Source organism: Tenrec ecaudatus, chromosome 6 (assembly GCF_050624435.1).
Source record: "Tenrec ecaudatus isolate mTenEca1 chromosome 6, mTenEca1.hap1, whole genome shotgun sequence".
NCBI classification, from domain to species: Eukaryota; Metazoa; Chordata; class Mammalia; order Afrosoricida; family Tenrecidae; genus Tenrec; species Tenrec ecaudatus.
In genome coordinates, this window is record NC_134535.1 from 9,235,206 (window position 1) to 9,254,684 (window position 19,479).

Sequence of the window (19,479 nt, forward strand, 5' to 3'; positions counted from 1 at the left end):
GGCCTGGAAGACGGTCTACATCCCGGCCCTGGCCCCGACGGGGACCTACCAGGGAGGGTACAGTGCGGTGGCAGCAGCACAAGCCAGGTCGTGGCTGCTGGAGTCGGCCTCTGTTCTCAGGACACCCCGAAGCTGACCTTCCTTGTCCTTGGTGTGTGTGTGTGTGTGTGTCCTTCAGTCTATCTGTCCTTCCTGGATAAGCCTCTCCTCCCTGCATTCCCCGGCTTATCAGTCCCTGATCAGAGTTCCTGCCCTTCCTGGTGCCCTTGGGGGTCTCACTGAGGTCGGGTGTGTGAAAGGTGCTCAAGATGGCCTTGCTGGTGTTAGGAGGTGTCTGGTCAGCCCGACCCAGACCCGCAGTGACCCCCATACAATAGGATACACCCCTCCCCCCGGGCTCTGCACCATCCTCAAAATCATCTTAGTGTCTGAGCCCATGGGTGCGTCCATCCATCTCCTGGAGGAGCTATTTTTTGGTCTACCATGTGCGACGCCCTTTTCCAGGGGCCTGTCCCTGCTGACCACGTGTCCGAGATGGGTGAGATGCAGTCTGACCATGCCAGGAGAAACCAGGCCCTAGCACATCATCACGGGTCTGGTAGGCGCAATTGTACAGTGATACTAAGTAAAGATCATAGTAAAGTCATAGAGAGCATGAGAGATAGAAGAGAAATAGTGAACTAAATGGAGTCAGACACGATTCATAGTAGCATGCTCACCTCAGCCCCCTTGGTGGTCCACGTGGAGAGAGGGGGAGGGGAAGGAGGACAAGGGAACAAGGGAGCGAGGACGGGAGAGGAGGGGGCAAGAGAGGAAGAGAGACCTCTATTGCTAACCCAGGCTTATATATCTTTGGGGGCGTGCAAGCCCACTAATTACAGGTAAAGACCTACGTCACAGGAAGGGGTTACACTATGTTACACAGCAGTGAGAGGGGGTGGTCTGAGGACATACACGCAATAGGAAGAGGAGGGATTGGGGTATACATGTGACAAGATGGGCGGATCCTAGGTTTAGGATGGCAGCTCAACTTTGACCTGTCCTCTGGATCTCCATAGGAACCATTATCAGTAGGGTGTAAACACCACCTACAGGAACCAAATAGATGACTACAGGCCTGTCCACTGTCCTTAACAGCAGGGAGTGGGACCCACTGCAGTCTGGCAACTGATCACCCTCAGGGGAGATGCCTGCTAGCATCTGACCTCCCCCCACATCACCAGACAGCTGTCAGGTTGCAGGTGGGACCCACACTCCGGCCACAGGCTGGACAAATGCACTGGTTTCAGACCCAAACTCAAATTCCACTCAGAAGCACCACCCTAGTGTCCCGCTAGGCCCTGCTGTTCGCCCAGCCTCCGTCCTGCCGGAGAGATGGGGTGGGGTGGGTGATGAGCTGGCCCTAAAAGCGAACCCCCAGCTGGGATGGATCAGTGTGCACAGCTGGGGATGGGACTTTTCGGAGGTCACCCCGATCCCCACCCACCCAACCCACTGCTGTCAAACGGCTCAGAGAGGTCTCTCCCTCAAGCCCACCTTTGCACAAGTCCTCCAGAGTGGACGTGTCCCACGGCCCCAGCAGGCGGCCAGCTGAGTGTCCAGTCTCTGGGCCTTGCCAACAGGAGGGCAGCAGTGTGGGTACAGGATGCTTTGGGGGGTGCCCCGTCTGGGTTTGGGGAACCCAGTGCCTGCATAGAAGGCCCGCTGAGTGTCTGGACAGGCTGAGATGTTGCTGGGCCATGCAGGTGCCATTGTTCCTGACCACCAGCTCACTGCTACTTCGGATGAGCTTGTCAACATCTAGACCCCGAGAGGGGCCGTGTAGTGAGCAGGCGGGGGGCTGGCATGGACATGGGGTGTACAGGTTACTCCTTGGATTCATCTCCCAGGACAGGAAGGAAGGGACGGACGTGGAGCACTCCCCAGAGCCCACCCTCCTGTCACTCAGGCCTGCACCGTCTCTGCTGAGACCTGCAGGACCTTCTGTAGCCGGCTCTGGCTGGCTCAGGGCCACAGGGCCCCTTTTTTATGGCCCTTGGGGCCCAGCCCCCTGCTCCCTGCTCCAAAGGGTGGGTTTGCCAGGCCCTGGTGGGGAATGACGCTGGGCCTGCTCCTCCTGTTGGTGACAACACCCTCGGGGCCTTGCCCAACTTTGCAGAACACCGAGCACCGAACTCCAAGGTTGGCCCTGCCAGGCAAGCTCCTGACCCCTCTGGAGGCTGAGAAACTTCCTCCCAACAGCCCCACCCAGCCCCACCCAGCCCCACAGGTTTTGAGGAAATGCTGGGCCCCAGAATAGGAGACAATGATGTTTCCTGGGATTAAAGGGTCATTCTCTGGCGGGTCCTGGAGACAAATCCCACCTCTGCCACTCTAGCTATGTCATCTCCTGAAAGCGACTTTTACCTGTCTGTGACTCAGTCTCCCCGCCTGAAAGACAGAACGGGGAAGAGGAGAGAAGAGCAGAGTCAACTCCCTGCTCCAAACGCTTTCACAGCTGAGACCTTACATCTTCCTGTTACAGAGTCATCTCCCAGAGCAGGAAGGAGCCGGAGCACAGGGAGGCCGAGCAAGTGACCTGAGGTCACCCAGCCAGCCAGGTGGCAGCATGCACCACTCGCTGCCTGGTCAGCTGAGCTCTTCCGCCCTGAGGCCCACACCTGCAGCTCCCCGTTGGCTGCTGTCATTGCTGTCAGCCTTTGTGGTCCCCACTCAGCCACAGGGCTCATGGGCGCACATGTGCACACACCCACACACACACACACAAACTCGCACTCACCATCGGACTGAGCACCAGCTCTCTGGGACCGTCGCCCCAGATCAGGGGATCAGGGTGGACTCCCCTGCCCCCTTTGAAGCCCAGTCCCGAGAAGTGGCCTTGTCAAGTAGGAGATGCCAACCTGCTTCAAGGAGTTCTTACTGTCCAGTGATCAAGGGGCACCGGTCACACCAGAGCCCCCCCCCCTTCTGTGAGCTCTGGGGAGGCCCTGGCCTCACCTTCTCTGGCCAGGGGTCACGGGAGTTCCTGGGCTGGGAGGCTGTGGGTCTGCCCGTCTGCCATTGCCTGTGCTTCCCCCACTGCCATTGGCTCAGTTCTGATCACAGTGCCCCCAAGACTGTGCATCACGATGGAAGCAGACAGCCTATCTTTCTCTTACAGAGCAGCTCAGGGGCTGGAACTGCTCACCTCTCGATTCGAAGTCTGCAGCTTAACATACTCTGCCACCAGGGCTCAGTGTATCCACAGGTATTGGGGTCAGGCTTTACAGCACATGTTCTGGGGAGATACAGTTCCATCTGTCATGTGACCTTCAAAGAGTCTGTAGATTAGCGGGTCACCTAAACTCCAGAAGGGGAGATGGCAAGACGGGAACGGCCAGCTTGGGGGTAACGAGCAGTACTGAGGGGTCCCAGCAAGGAGCTGAGAGGTGATGCTGTGCCCCAGAATTGGGCTGAGGCCTGACAGTGCGGGAGCCGCCACTGGCTGGCTGCCCCACGGAGTGTGGCTGCTGTTAGCTGACTCCTAGGGACCCCAAGGTACGGCAGAAGGACACACGCCTGGTCTTGCCATGTGCCCGTTGTTGCAGCCGCTGTGTCGTCGATCCATCTTGTCGAGGGCCTTCCTCTTTCCCATGATCCTCTGCTTTCACCCGATGGCGTCCGTCTCCGGTGACGGGTCTCTCCTGACATGTCCAAAGTCTGTGAGATGCAGTCTCGCCATCTCGCCTCTAAGGGATAATCTTGCTGTCCTTCCAAGACGGGGGTGTGGGCACCGACTGGCTGGCTCACAATGAACAGCAGGGTCTCAGCACCTGGCTTCGGGTGTGAGCGCGCTGCACCTCATCCCCAGGGCAGCCCCGTGGAGTCCATTCGAGGTCGGTTTCCTTTTGCAGATGCAAGGTTGACGCAGAGGAAATGGTTCCTTTTGCATGCGAGTCAACCGAGGCATGGACAGTGGAAAGGCTGCCAGAAGTCACATCAGAAGGATGTGGCCACAGCCGTGTTCCCAGCCGGGGTCTTCCACACTGAAGCAGCCAGGGGATTTTGAAGTTAGACATTTCTGTGAGCACCTGAGCCTTTGCTGGGGCCACCCACCACCCCCGCCCCACCCCGAACTTCCTGCAGCAGCTCTGGGGAGGTGCGCGGTGACGGCGAAGAGCCTTCTTGGAAAGGCCAGCTGCCTTAGTGGAGCCGGGGCTGGGGTGGGGGTGGGCAGCCCCTCCGTGAGCCCCCGGGAGTGGGAGTGGAAGGCGCAGGTGGGGAGGTCGTGCTTGCTGCAACTTTCTGGGTTCCATGATTATGAGAAGGGCCGAGTCAGCACCTGGAAGAGGTGGTGGCCACGCCTCTTGCCAGGTTTCAGAAGGGCCTCGGTGCAGGGGAGGCTGAGGGCTGGCTCTGACCGGATCCAGGCGGTAGGTTCTAGGGTCTCTGATGGCAGAGTGGTTCACAGAGGAGAGAGGTGCCCTGGAGGTCAGGAGTTCGTATCACAGGAGGGGTGTAAGCAGAGCCCTCCACCTGCCTGTTGGGATTGTGGCATGGGCTAACAGGGCAGACGAGCTTAAAGGTCCCGAGCTGCCCCGCCCTGAGTCACAGGCAAGCCCCCATCTGGTTGCACCTGGCAGCTCCAACACCTCAGAGCGCACACCGAGGCTCCTGTGGCCAGCTTGTCCATCCCTCCAGGTGTGAACCCAGGTCCCCTTTTCCAGCTTCACCATCGACCAGGCTCCAGATGGACAGCCTAGACCCCTGGGCAGGATCCCTGCAGTCCCTGGCTTTACCTTGGCCATTAAAGGGTCTAGAGAAGCTGCTGGTGCAGGATCCCCAGGCCCCGTGAGGAGTCCCCTTTAGACCCTGACTTGTGGACTCTGACAAGTGAGACAGCCCTGAGGCTCCAAAGGTCTGCCTGAGCTCCGCCAGCCGTGACTGTGGCCAGCGGCGTAAGGACAGGCCTGTGTGAGGTGCTATCACTGCGTGGGACAGATGGGCCGTAAGTCAGCCTCTGGGGGGTTCCAAGCGCCACTTTAGGGGCTGGTGCTGGGCTGGTGAGAGCAGGGGGCTGGAGGTGGCAGCCTGCCCTCTCCAAGGCAGCCTTGTGGAATGTTGTCCGAGTTCATAGGAAGCGAGCGCCTGCAGGGCTCAGTGGACACACGCAGGGTGTGCCGTGGTGTGCAAGGCTCGGTAAGTGTGCAAGGGTACACAAAGCTCAGGCAGGCAGGCTGGGTTTAGCCCCCCCGCCCCCTGCAGGGCCAGGGTCACTGTGGGTAAGAGGGCCCGCTGGGCGGGGAGCTGGGAAGGGGCCGGTGCCTGGGTGGTCAAAGCACTGGGTCTGGTGTCTTAGTTCTGGAGTGGGCATGGCCAATCTTATCTCCCTGCTGTGCCTCCATTTCCTCGCCTGTGGGGACTCGGAGCTGTCTGAGAAGGCCAGTGCCCTCTGGAGAAGCTTCCAGGGTCCAGCAACTCCTGGCACACAGCCATTCACATGCCAGCCCTGGCCTGGGGAGCGGGTGTTCCAATCCCAGGGGCGTCCCTCCCTGGGAGGGCTGGCACGTCTCTTCCTGGGTTCCCCCCAGTGGGGGGTACTTACAGCTGAGGCTGAGGTTCCAAACCCAGGGTCATCGAAGTGAGGATGAAGCTCCTTCCCAGTCAACGGCATTTCCTGAGCACCTACTATGAGTAAGGCAATGCTGGGTGCTGGGGAGCCACCAGCGGGGACCAGGGACACATAGACCCAGGCCTCCTGGTTTGTGGTCTGCTTTGGGGGACCAGCCCCAAACCCAGAAACCCAATCAGCCGGCAAAAGACCCCATGGTTTGGTCTGGAGGGGAAGAGTGAGGCGGGCAGGGCAGAGGGCCCTTTCAAGACCGATCCTGTGTCAAAACAGAGTGTTATTAGTAACAGATTGTCTTTTGGATGCGAGGGGGGAAAACATCTTTTTGTGTGTGGTAATATGGATTTTGATACAGGTAGTGGGACACATATGTCCCGAGAGATCTCTGGTGCTGGGTGGAATGAGACCTATTTCTTCAGATTCACAGTTATCCAAACCTCAAGCAGATAACAGCATACACTTACACGGGGACCCAGCTTCCCACTATACCCCAGAGATGAACAATGTAGGCGGTCATAATTCCTATTTTCTGCAGGTCGGCAAAGAGTTAAACAGTGGACTGAGATTGAAGGGGGTAGAGCTGGGTGGGTACTGGGATGGCATTTGCAGGAGGGGCTGCAGGAAGTAGGCCACCCAGCAGTGTGCCTGGGTGCAAAGACAGTGGGAGTGGCCGGGGGCAGGGGGGGCACCTGGTCCCTCTCCAAGTTGGGCAGAACAGGAACAGCAGGGGGTGCGCGAGAGCCCAGATGAAGGGGAGGGGCCTCCAGAGGGTTCTGAGAACACAGAGTCCCTCCTGGTTCTGTCCCAGCCACGCTCACACCTAGTGCACACACACACCCCCATTCACACACTCACCTTTGCATACATGCTCATGCTTACACTCACCGTGCAGACGCACACCCCTGTGCACACACACATTCTCACAATCACGCGTGCAGACACACATCTGCACTCACACCCATGCACACAAACTCATACACGTCACAGGCTGCTCTAGGAGATTCCTGGACGTCTCCAGCTCCAGCCCCCGAGTAAGGGAACCCTGCTGGCCAGGGGTGGAAACAGAAGCTTGCCCAGGGGAAGGGACTTGCTCAAGGACACCCAGGCACAGAGGGCCTGACCTTGGGGCATCAAGAGATGTTGCCTTCTGGACCTTGGCACCCAGAAGTAGGAGAGGCACCAGAGGAGGCCGGCTTCTCTCCCCGCTGCCTCCAAGGATCCCAAGGCCAGGGTCCCAGCCAGGGGGTGTTCGTGCCTAAGAGGGCCCAGGCTCCTGTAGGGCCTGGGCAAGTGAGCACCCTGCTAGGGGATCGGGAGACTCCTTGAAGACCCCCGGGGGAGGCGGCACTTGCCACTCTGGAGACCACTGGGAGTTTTCTGAGCAAAACAAAAGATAACAAACCCATGGCATTGACTGACTCCCTCTGGGAGAGCGTGGACCTGCCCCAAAGGTTTTCAAAGGCTGTCCATCTTTCTGGAAGCTGACCGCCACGTCTTTCTTCCAATGAGTGTGAGGTGGACTCAAAGTCCCGACCTTTCTATTGGCACCCTGATGCTTAACACACTGCACCACCAGGGATCCTCCTCTAGACCAAACCACACCAGAGTCCCAGCCATGGAGTCCACGCTGACTCATGGCGACTGCATAGGACACGGTAGAGCTGCCCCTGTGGGTTTCAGAGACTGTCACTCTATGGGGGTAGAAAGCCTCTGCTTTCTCCCACGGAGCAGGCTGGTGGCTTCAAACCGCTGACTTTGAGACTCGCAGCCCAGTGCATAGCCCACTCTTCCAGGGCGCTCCTTCTGAACAGGAGGGCCATCGTATGCCAGGGTGCGGAGATGACAGTGCCGGAGAAAGGGTGATGTTTCGGGGAGGCTGTTTGCTGCAGGCAGCGGGTGCCGCTGCAGGTCACACATTGGGCTGCTAACTCTCAGGGTCAGTGGTTTGAGGCCCCCAGTTCCTCTCTGAGGGAGAAAGGTGAGGCGGTCTGCTCTGACACAGGTGGACATCATCGAAAACCCTCCTGGTAGAGCCAGAATGGACTCAGGGCGGTGGGTGTGTCTGGGGGGCATGGCCTGTTGTGTGTATGCTTGTTAGTGTTCTTGTCATTGAGGGAGCGAGCATTCCAATAGAGTGGGGTGCGTGGAGTGATGGGGGGGTGAGGAGGAAGCTTGCATGCAGCAGGTGATGGGAAGAGAAGGGACCCCAGCATTCATGAAATACCTCTGGGCTCCTGCCCCGTTCCCTCCTTTCTCAATGCTACTCGCCAAGAGGCACCTCCCCAGAAAGGACTGGCACGTATCCCTGGAACACCAGCCACTGGCAAGTCCTGCAGAGCACAGTTCTCTGACATGCACGCACGCACGCACGGGGGTCACTGTGGACCTAAGGTGACTCAATGCAACTGGTCCCCTGAACCTGCCTGCCCAAGCCACTCCCATCTCAGACCGAGAAACTGAGGCTCTGAGCCTTCAGGGTTGACCCCGGTTGGGTCCACTGCTCACTGCCTCACCCTTCTCCTTGCCCATAGGGGGTCCTGGAAGGGCCTGAGCCCGGGGTGTGTCTGGAGCTCCAGGACCCAGAATGCAATGGCTGGGGGGTGGTGGGCAGTATGTGGTTCCCCCTGGCCATACAGCAGCTGACCTGGGATAACAAACAAGTGATTGTTACCGGAGCTGAACAGGCCCAGGTGAGGGAGGCCGCGTAATCTCGTACCTGAGCTGATCGGGGACACTCACCCGCCTCCTTGTCTGAAGTCCGCCCCCCAGAGGAGGGTGTGGGGCAAGAAGACCATCCACAGCGCCCTCTGACCTCCTCCACTTCCCCTCTTGAAGGCCTCCTGGGCTTGTTATCTGAGGGGGCGGGGAGACTGGAGAGGTTCATGATGGTGACAGGGCAGCGATGGGCCCCTGCTTCACAGATGGGGAAACCGGGCGGAGAGCACTGAGGAATTGTCGTCGCCGGAACTCACAGCGACCCCGTGTGCCACAGAAGGACGGGCGTGGTCCTGCACCACCCGCACAGTGGTCAAGTTTGAGCTCACCCTTTCAGCCACCGTGTGGGCTCAACTCCACCAGGGCCTTCCCCTCTCTCGCTGTCCCTCCACTTCACCAAGGGACTGCCTCTCCTGACAACGTGTCCAAAGTATGTGAGATAAAGTCTCACCATCCTGGCCTCTAAGGAGCACTCTGGCCTCACTTCCTCCAAGACAGATCCCCACTCCCACCCCGATCTCAGTCCATGCTTAGCTCACACTCCATCATCTGATTCCCAAAACTCAGATTGTGCAGTGGTTGCATCATCGCCAACCAGGGCCCCAGTACCCTCGCAGAGGCACCCTCAAACCTCCCCTCTCTTTAGCCCAGTGTTTCTCAACCTGTGGGTCGCGACCCCTTTGAGGGTCAAAAGACCCTTTCACAGGGATTGCCTGATTCATCACAGTAGCAAAATGGCAGTGATGAAGTAGCAATGAAAATAATCTTATGGTTGGGATTCACCACCACATGAGGAACTGTATGAAAGGGTCACGGCATTAGGAAGGTTGAGAACCACTGCTCTAGCCTAACCAGCTGCCCCTCATCTCACCTGCCGTGCTCCCAATCCCCTGAACCAAATCGTCTAATCCTCTCATCACTCATGCAGGGGCTGGATCAGGGATCGGGAAGTGCCCTGCTGCATCCCACCAGGGCCACCCCACTCTCCCCTAGGCCGCTCCGGTGCCTCTCCCCTCCAAGGCGGCCCAAGCCTCTCCAAGACAGACCTGGAGGTCCTGTTGGCAGCCCATGGGCCTTTCAATACATGTGCTTTGCCAGCACCCCCGTTTGAACGCATCGACTCCTCTCTGGTCCTTCTAAATCGATGCCGCCTTTCGAGTGCACGTGGGGGGCATTGAAAACGCCATGGCTTGAGTCAGGGATTAGAACCCTGCTACTCAGTGTCTCATCTCAACAGTTACGTGTTGGGCTGCTAACCACAAGGTCAGCAGTTCTAAACCACATGCCCTCTAACAGAGAATGACAAGGCTTTCAACTCCCGTAAAGACTTACAGTCTTGGGAACCCACACAGGCAGTTTTACGCTGTCCTATCAGGTCCTTATGACCTGGAGTCAGCCCGACTCGATGGCAGCTGGTTGGATTTTATTCAGTGTCTAGCTGCTGCGCACCTATTGGGGCCCAGGCTATTGGAAGGCTACCAGGGGGTGTGGGGGAAGACAGCCAGCCAGGGGCATGTGGGCGACAGGAATCAGGCTGATTTCCTCCCAGTCAGCAATCACTCAGGGGTGGGAATGGGGGTGGTGGGGGGCATATCCTAGAGGGGTGAGGTGAGGCTTGTGTGTGGCTGAGCAGGCGGCTAGTCACCTCACTGGGCTGGGAGGGCGAACTCACAGCTCCCTGAGTACGCTGAGCAGCCTGGAGCAGATGCAGGCCAATTTCATTAGGGGCCCAGCCAAGTCTGACACCCCTGGTGAGCCCAAGAAGCTTGGAATCTGGAGATGTAGGAGGGGTGTGTGTGTGAGGGGTGAGACCGACGTTGGGAGAGGACCAGAGAGCAGGCAGGGTCCCAGAGTCCTCCTGACCCGGTAGCCACCACCTTTGTCGGTCCATGCCTCAGCCTTGCGGTCCCTACCCCAGGTAGGGCCCAAGGGGTTTCTAAGGACCTAAAAACACTGCGGGGCAGTGGGGGAAGTGCCCCAGTGAGAGTGGCCGGGTGCCCCCTGCTGAAGCCGTCCTGTGCTCTCTAATGAGGCCATTTCCAGGAGACCCAAATGTAAGATCTCTGCCTTCTTAGACGTCATGCACACAGGAGCCCCTGCAGGGGCCACACGAATGCACATATGTCGGGGCAGCTAACCAAGTGGCCGGAGGGTCAAGTTCACCCTGCGGGTGCCTCTCTTCTACAAAATCAGCCACTGGTGACCTGGTGGCGTGAGTTCTCTTCTGATACACGTAGGGTCACCAAGGGGCATAACTAAGTCGGCGACAACTAGACTCACGCTGCACACGCTTTTTGGTTTTTTTTCCCCCCTGCAGATATTTTTAGGGAGTGCCAACAGGCACAAGGGACTCGGAGGTGTAGGGGGTTATGTGTTGGGCTAGGATTGATAAGGTCTGAAGTTCGAAACCACCAGTCGGCTTTGCTCCTCGGGAGAAAGATGAGGCTTTCTACTCCCGTGTCTGGGAAACTCACCGGGGCAGTTCCACCCTGTCCTGTCAGGTCTTCATGAGTCCTCATCGACCTGGTGGCGGGGAGTGTCGTGTCCTTTTCCTCGGAGCAGGCGTGAAGGGCAGTGCGTGTTAGCAGGGGGAAGGCTGGGGAGGGGAAGCTGGTCAGGCAGGTTGGGGAGAAGAGCAGGCTGACATCGGAGGGGAAGAACAGTTCATGTGTGCGCCAGGGACAATTTCCGTTTCAAATGGCGGAAGAAAAAATACCCAAAGAAGAGCAATATTTGATGATGCTTGAGAATGCTTTCAAATCCAAATGTTAGTGTCCATAAATAAAGTTTTATTGGGACACAGGCACTCTCAGTCCTTTCTATATTGTCTAGGGTTGATCATCAGCCAGGAAGGCAGAGTTGCAACAGAGACCTATGGCCTGCAGAGCCTAACATATTTATTCTCTGACTCATGACCAAAAAAAAAAAAAAAAGCTTGGTGCCCCTTGCCTTAGATGGAGCTTCCAGAGAGAGGTGCACCAGTGAGGGAGGCTGGAGGAGAGGGCAGAATCTTGTGCCCTGCTTGGGCACTGAAGGTAAACTTTCTTGTGCCCTGCTTGGGCACTGAAGGTAAACTGAGGACAAGTTGGGCCACTGAAGTTTCAGGCAGTTGAATGATGGAGAAGGGCCGTTCTGGCTGCTTGGTAAGGATGGATGAGGCTAGGCACCTAGCACTTGGAGCAGGGAGACCAACCTGGGAAATGGTGGTGGAGAGCATGGTGGCAGTCAGGAGCAGGGCAGGAGGCTCTCCGGGTGGGTAGCGGCTGACAGGGCCTCCTCAGGTGTCCCTGGGGCTGTCGGCGACCATCTCGAGGTGGCTGTACACGGCGCGTTGGGCATGTGCATGAATGGCAGCTGGGAAGGATAGAAATCAGGGAGGCGCTCTCAGGGCCACACCCCACGTGGACCTCTGTGGGCACTGCGGCAGGCCTGGCACCATGCATAAGTCACAAAACCAGCGCGGACCTGAGCCAGGGTCACAGCTGTCCTCCGCAGGCACCTCGCGGCCTGTCTGCACACGGTCACAGACGTGTGTATTCCACCACGGTGCAGCACCTCCGTCGGGTCCCCGGAACCACACGGTACCTAGATCTGCACGCTCATGCACACGCAGACTGGAGTACACAGCCAGCCACACGGACCTGGACCCCCAGGTCCTCGCGCACGCGCGCGCGGACACACACACACACACACACACACACACACACACACGAGCGCGCGCGCGCTGACCCGCCCCGCCCCCCGCGCACACCCACCGCACAGGACGCACCGGCCGCGGGCAGGGCGCGCGCACACCCTCGCTGGCTCGCACACGCGGAGGCGCGGACCCCGAGCCCGAGCCCGAGCCCCAGCCTGCGGCGCGAGCGCCCCGGGCCGGCGCGGCGAGCGGAGCCCGAGCCCCACGGCCGAGCGGCGGAGGCCGAGCGCCCGGCCGGCGGGAGCGCTCCCCGCGCCGCCCCCGCGCCGCCCCCGCGCGGCCCCCGCGTCGCCCCGCGCCCGCCCGCAGCCCGCCGCCCGCCGCTCGGGGCGCCGCCGCGGGGCGGGGGGGCGGGGTGGGGGCGGGGACCGGCGGGCCGCTCCGCCAGGGATGCCGGGCGGCCGCCGCCGGAGCCCGGGATGGGGCGAGAGGCTGCGGCGGACGGCAGCATCTCCCCGCCGGGGGCCCCGGGGACCGCGGAGCCGCCGCCGCTGAGACCCGGCGGGCGATGGGTGAGTTGACCCCCGCGTCCCAGCCCTGCGCCCCGCTGCAGCCCCTCCGCCAGCGTGACCTTTGGGGGCGGGAGCTGCGGGCCGGCCGAGGGTGGGGGCGATGCCGGGCGCCCCCTCCCCCCTCCCCGCTGCTCCGCCGAGCTGTCCCCGGCCCGGAGGGTGCCTCCGCTTTCCTCCGACCTCCTCCTCGGCTCGGGCCAGGGGCGCCCCGAGGCGCGGGGCCTGAGCCCGCTTTGTGCACTGCGCCGGCCCCCCTCCCCGCTCCCTGCCCCCTCTCCTGTCTCCGGCAGGGCTGGGGGCACAAGGCCTTGGCGCCCGCCTTCCCCACCCTCCGACCCCGGCTGCGGGTGGAGGCCCAGGCTCCGAGCATGGAGCGTCGGGGTGCGGAGCGGGCGCGGGGCTCCAGGGCTGCAGCCGCTGGGGGGAAGGAGGTTCGTCTTTTCCCTTGGGGAGGGGGCCTTCTGCTCGCCTGCTGCCCTGCCCAGGGCCTGGGAGGGAACCTGGCTGGAAGAGGGCGCTATAAATATATGCAAATAGTGAGTTCTGGAAGGGGGGCTGGGGGAGCACGCCTGGGTGCGGTGGAGAGGGCTAAGGTGGGGGCCCCGAGTCAGGGTGCAGCAACGAGGAGCAGAGGTGCGCGCCCCAGTCACCCCTGGTGGCGGGGACTCTGCCTGGGAAGATGGCCCAGAGCAGTGTACGCAGAAGCACTACCGCAGGGGGTGGAGGGGGGGTGGTGTCTCAGAAAGAGTGGGTGGTCTCTCTGCTCAGCTCTCCTTTCCACTCCGGGGACGCCAGCCCAGAGCTGCTGTGAGGGGGTGCCTCACTCCAGTGTGTCACCTCCCCAGGCATGGGGCCAGGCACAGGGAGGAGGCCCCCCACTCCTCGGGGAGCTGGGTTGCTGTGGGTGGTTGAGAGGGGGCCTGAGGCCCCAGGGGAGTGAGGTGGGTGAGGGAAGAGATGGTGATAGGACATTGGGAGAGTTGGCCTCCAGGGGAAAGGGGGTCCTGGGCAGCCCCATGAGCTGAGTGAGGGGGATGAGAAGGCTTGGTGTGTGTGGAGAGGTGACAGTGGGGGTGTTCAGGCTCCGAGTGACCCCAGTGAGGAGGAGTTGAAGACAGGTGGCAGTGAGGTGAGGTGGCACACCAGGGAGCTGGCGCTCGCCCGAGAGCATTGCATTGCCAGGATGGGGCTAGGAGTGGGACCTTCTGCCCAGTTCTCCCCACTCTGAGTATTGGTCGAGGCTGGTGGACACATGTCTGTGATCCTTTTGTTGATGGTAGTCCGCTTTCTGAGCCTCAGTTCCTCCATCTTTCAGAGGAGTGAGTGAGTGAGATGGGGCGTGGGGAACCTGGCACCTGAGAAGTACTCGGAAATCGCTGGCTGCTACGTCGGTATCTGTAAAACGGGCCGTCTGATGCCAGCTGGCGGGCTTGGGAGTTTCACGGCGGCGGTCATGAGGCTCCTGTGAGGGCTGATGGGAACGGCAAGCTGCATGTCCACATCCCCACGTTCTTCTGGGAGGAGGTCTTCTGGAGGCAGGGGGGTCTGGGTGACAGTTGCCAACCCTCCTGCAGTCACCCGTGACCAGACCTCTGGGGAGGGACCCTGCTCTGCCCCCTGGGGCCAAGGCCTCTAATGGTCCCCATCCTGTGAGATGCAGCCCACCCCCACTCCCACCCTCCATCTCGTGCTAGCCCTCCACACAGGGCCCCGGGCTCCCTTCCAGAAGTTTTTCTAGACATTCAGGCCAAGAAACACGATGTTCCTTGTGGGGGACGCTATGATGGGCGGCCGGGTGCACAGGCCATAGGCTCTGCCCACAAGAGGTCGGAATCTTGTTTAGCTACACGTACTTGTGATCTGCTGCCCCACCGTGCGCTGCTCGGGGGTGAGGTCTGCCAGTCAAGGACCCAGACCCCAAAGCCTCCATGCCTTGCAGTCCATGTCAACTCCCTAAATGCAGGGACCAAGAGCAAGGAGTCCAGATCCAGAGGTCTGGTTCAAATTCTGGCCCTTGCTGCTTCTTACCTATGTGGCTGGGGACCAGCGGTGCATCCGGAATCATGGCCTCACTTTCCTTGTCACTAAAGTGGGGGGTGATAGTGATAATGATCTTGGTAGTAATCATATCAAGTACATGCAGATCAGTACCGTTGGAAAGCAGCCAGTTGGTGCCAGTGGCTTGTGATTACTACCCTGCTGACCTAAAGGTTGGCCGCCTCACCCCGCCCCGCCCTCCTGCCTCCCAGCTCCCCTGCACAGGACAGACCTGTCTATCTGTTTCTGTAGAGGGGAACAGCCAAGAATGCACAAAAATAGAATTTCAAATTCTCAGCGATGCAAACTTTTCTGGAGCCATGGAGGGTAGGTGAACCCCCTGCCTGGGGTAATCTCTAACCCTTAAGCCAAACATCTCCCCACCAAGTTGTTTTCACAGCCAAATAATAGCTTGGCTTCCCCAGGAAAGAATGCCGTGCTCTTTGAGCACTATCTCGATAGGATCACCTTCACAACATCCGCTTGAAAGACCAGTCCGAGGCGCAGGGGCGGAGAACTGAAGTTCTTCAGGAAGGAGCCAACCGTTCTGAAAAAGGAGGGTGGGTGAATTTGCACGGCCCAGGCAGTGTCGCCAACTTCTGGTAGACGCATGGAACCGGTCATGGCGTGCTTGGCTTTGTCTTCTCAACAGCAATAAACTAAGGCACCTTTAGCGAACAGGGAAACATGACAACCCAGAAAAAACGATGGTTTCGGTTGGGCCGCCTCGAGGTGCACTGGCTCCGGGCAGCAGGTTTGGTTTGGCTTGTGACCGCTGGGTCCGGCTGTGGGAACTCAGACAGGTCTGTGAGGGTGGCGCTGGTGCGGGCTGGACACAGTGCTGTTTGGTTATGAGTAAGATTGCCAGAAGGGAGAGCGGCCCACACTCAGCCGCTAACCACAGCATCAGTTTGAGGGGCTCCACGCCGTACCAGTGTGCCCACCACCCCTTCCACAGGAAGAAACCGCCTGACCCATCCTGCCCGCCTCACTGCCAAGCCCTTCTCTCTGTGTGTGTGTGTGTGTGTGTGTTCCACGGGCGGCATGAGTCCCATGAGTCCGGGCCGCTGTGTCTGTATCCAGGTTCTCAGGCAGGGGGCAGTGGCGGCCAGCTCTGAAAAAGGCAAAACTTCACCACGGTGATGTGGGCTCAGTTCTGTGGTGTGCATGCTCCCGGCACGGCCGGGTTCAAGCGTCCGATGGTGTGCTGACGGTTCTGCAAAGGGAACCGGCGTTGCCAGCTCCAGCTCGCGGGGATTCAAACCAGCGAACTATGAACTCCCCACCTGCAGGGCCAGTCCACCTTGTAGCCACCCTGCAGGACAGAGCCGAAGGGCCCATGTGGGGTTCTGAGGCTGTAATTCTTGATGGGAGCAGAAAGCCTCATCGGCACCCCCCCCCCCCCAGCTGAGCAGCTGGTGGGTTCAAAGGCCCTTTCAGTGAGCAGGCCCATGCGTAACCCATAATGGGCAGTAACTGGTGGCTGAACAAGGAGGAAAGGCCCCATAGACGGGGCACAGGGATCGGCCTAGGAAGCTGCCACGTGTTGCTGTAGGTGAGAGGGACTTACAGGGGGCGTTGGGGCATGAGGCCACGCAAGGCTGCTGCCCTCACCTTCCTTCTTCCCTCAGCAGGCAGGAGTGTCCTGCCCGTTGTACCCCTACTTCCTATGTGACATGAGCGTCCAAGGGACAGAGGACTTGCAGTGCCCTTTCTGGGGCCCTCCACACATCTGACCCTGCCTCGAGTCCACTCCAGCCACCTCAGGGATACCCCTTGGCCCAGCTTTAGGGTCCTGCTAAGAAAGGCCCAGCTGGACCCCAGCAGAGCTCTGAGAGGCCCTCTCAACAGACCCCAAAGCTCAGATCCCGCTCCCTCTACTGGGCATCCACACCACCCCCCTCCTTCCTGTGGCCCCTAATAGCGCCCCCCATCAAAGGCCCCTCCAGGATCCAGTCCTCACCCCAAATCAGCCAGGTGCCCCTCCCCTGATGGTGGATGCTGGATGCTGCTCAGCCCTGTGGTCCGGGACGTGCAGGCTGCCTGTCTGAACCCTTACTGGGCCCTCAAATCCCTGGGCCCTGGTGGCAGTGCTTTTGACAACTGCAAGGTCAGCTGTTCGAAGCAGATGAGGCCATCTGCTTCCGTTAGGAGTGTCAAGTCTCAGAACATGGCCCCTCCCAGGGGGAGCAGTTCTGCCCTGTCCTGTTGGGTCGCTGTGAGTCAGAATCTTCTTGACAGCAGTGAGTAGGTCCCCGCATGGTGCCGGAGGGATGTGCTTGGCTGCTGACAGAAAGGTTGACTGTTTGAAGCCCCTTGGGGTGCTGTAGTGGACAGATCACTGCTGGGGAAGCCCTCCAGCCCAGCTCTAGCTCTATCAGATAGGGTCGCTGTGAACTGGGTTTCCCTTGGGTGTTAATAGTAATCTGGGGGTGCCCTGGTACCCCACCCCTCAGCAGATGAGGAAATTAAACTGCAGTTTCTTCTTTATGCGGGGGGGCGTGGAGCACCACTGGCTCAGGGACTCCTGGCTGGAGGCCCAGGCCCTTTCTTTAGCAACTCTGTTCTTGGGCATTCCTGCGGGCTCCCCTGGGTTGTCAGCACCATAGGATTCGCTTGGGGGGGGGGGGCGAGGTAGGGAGGGGACGGGTGGATGGATGGATGAGTAAGGGCAGAGATGACCCCCACTTGCTATTGTGCCCCTGCGGAGGAAATCACTCTGCAAAGAGCCTCTGAACACAGAAGGGTGGGCACATGGCCTACAACGGGGCGGAGGGAGGAGCGAAGGCCTTGCCCACTGTCCAGGGTGAGCTGGGCCCCCAATACTAGGCCTTGTGCTTCCAGCAGCGGAAATTCCCCTTATGGACACAGTTTCGTCTTTGCTATGTTTAAAGAGAGCGCGGGAACAATGGAAGTCGGTGATAACACCTAATAACTCTTGATTTACACACGTAGAGTTTTCTGGCTCTAGACTGGTGCCCACTAAAATGGCCATCGCCTAAGAGTGGAGGGTGAGGGCCAGGCCAGTAGGTGGGAGGGGGGGGGAGTCTCCTCAAGGCCTGCCTGCCCTGTGCACCGCTCTCGGGCCCGCAGGGACTTCCCATCCCAGAAGGAACAGCCAAAGGGGGGCTCTGAGTGGGCAGGCTCAGGAGGTGGCTACCCACCTCCCACCTCTGAGTCATAGAAATTTTCGTCCGTGTATCGAGCACTTACTACATGCCTGGCACCAGGCCGAGCACTCCAAGCGGTGTCCCTGCTATGCCTCCCAGCCTCCCAAAGGTACCGGCGATTCCTGCCCCTTTGGCAGCAGTTTTGAGGGTCTGGGCACACCGCCGGGTGGAGGCAGCGCTGAGCTCGGGTCCAGCCCCGAGGACCTCTGCAGAGCCTTCCAGGTTGCTTGTCAGGCCCCTCAAACCCCTAGGTCCCCGTTTCCCTCACCATGCCCCCCACCAAGAACTTGGGCCCGTGACAGCTGCTGCTTCTCCCATCTAGGTTGAAGTCCCTCTGCTGCCTGGAGCGTTGCTCCCAGAAACCGTGCTCAGTCGGACCTGGGCTGTTTGGATAAGGTGTCTCACTTGTGTCTCACCCAGCCCTGCTGAGTCAGAAGCCCACCCACAGGAGAGATCTGGACACCCACAGCTTAAATGCTGTTCTGGGGTCCCAGAGACCCACGGGTGCCAAAGCCACTTCCCGGCCCCCTGTGGCTCAGACTGACCCCCACTGTGCTCCTAGCCCCTGTTCCCCAGCCCCCCCCCCGTACCACCCCTCACACCATGCTGCCCACCTCTGGCACCTTGTGGGGAAGCAGGCCCTCGTCCTGCACTGAGCGAGGCCAGTACTTAGAAAGCATGCTCCTCTTCCCCCTGGGCATGCGTGGCACAGGGTGAGGTGGATCGTGTCAGGTGAACAGTGGTGGCCGATGCAGGAAGCGGGGAAGGGCTGGGACCTCAGGTCTGGGGCTTGGGCACATGGGATTCATGAGAAAACCCGCCACCATGGAGTCACTTGGGACTTGGTGGCCCAGAGGACAAGAGTGGAACTGGAAAGGTTTATGGAAGCAGACAGCCGCATCCTTTGCTCACAAAGTGCCTATTGGGTTCGAAGCAGTGAAGGGGCCACTTCCAGGACCCACATGGGTTGGCTGGTTTAGGTGGAAGGTTGAGAGGTGACTTGTCTGCGGGCCACAAGAGGAGCCTGGATCGCAGAGCATGCCTGGGGCGTGACCAGGCGGATGTGCCGTCTGATCAACCCTCCCAGTGGGCTGGGATTGTGTCCCTTCAGTGGGACCTGGGTCCTGGTCATCAGACCTGCCTGCCTGCAGGTGTGGCCACTGAGGTCAGAACCCGTGCAGGGGGTGGGGTGGGGCGGGGGCAGGTATGGGAACATGTACTACGGGCTCGCCTGCAATTGCCCTGGACAGCCTTCTGTCTGGAAGCAGAGACCTGGAGTGACTCACCCACGTGGTACTGCATGCCTGAGGGTACCACAGCCACAGGACAGGGCAGGCGGTGGGCTATGGCTACACAGACGGTTGTCTAAGTCACTGAAGGCAGGGGACTGTGGGACGATGGGATGGGAGGACTGGCCCGGGCTTAGGGAGCCCCAGAACTCATCCAGCAAGCCCCCCACGGTGAGGGAAATGGTGACCCTCACCTCAGGTGTAGTGGCATGAGCACCCACCCCCACCCAGACCAGAAGTTGCTTCCTACTGGACTTCACTTCTGTCCCAGAGGGACAGAATTCCCAGGAAGCCACACCTGGTCCAGTCTTGGCAGCTCAGGGCAGTGCTGGGGGGCAAGCAGGGGCCAGTTTACCTGTCAGGGTGGGACCTGGGGGAGCCAGAGTCGGGGCACGAGGAGTTGCTTCCCCCCCTGACTAGATGGGGAGCAGCTGGCAGGTGCAGCCTAGCC

General features: G+C 60.0%; 1 protein-coding gene and 1 non-coding gene across 2 annotated transcripts in view; one reads left to right on the forward strand and one right to left on the reverse strand.

The window, feature by feature from the left end:
- Positions 1-8,837: 8,837 nt before the first annotated feature.
- Positions 8,838-8,920, reverse strand: LOC142452144 (small Cajal body-specific RNA 18). Its single transcript, XR_012785185.1, has one exon.
- Positions 8,921-12,393: 3,473 nt separating this feature from the next.
- Positions 12,394-19,479, forward strand: part of MGAT3 (beta-1,4-mannosyl-glycoprotein 4-beta-N-acetylglucosaminyltransferase) — a 37,305-nt gene continuing 30,219 nt past the window's right edge. Inside the window, exon 1 of the mRNA XM_075553598.1 lies at positions 12,394-12,532. The gene's annotated coding sequence lies outside the window, so the exon portion shown is untranslated. The remainder of the gene's footprint in view (positions 12,533-19,479) is intronic.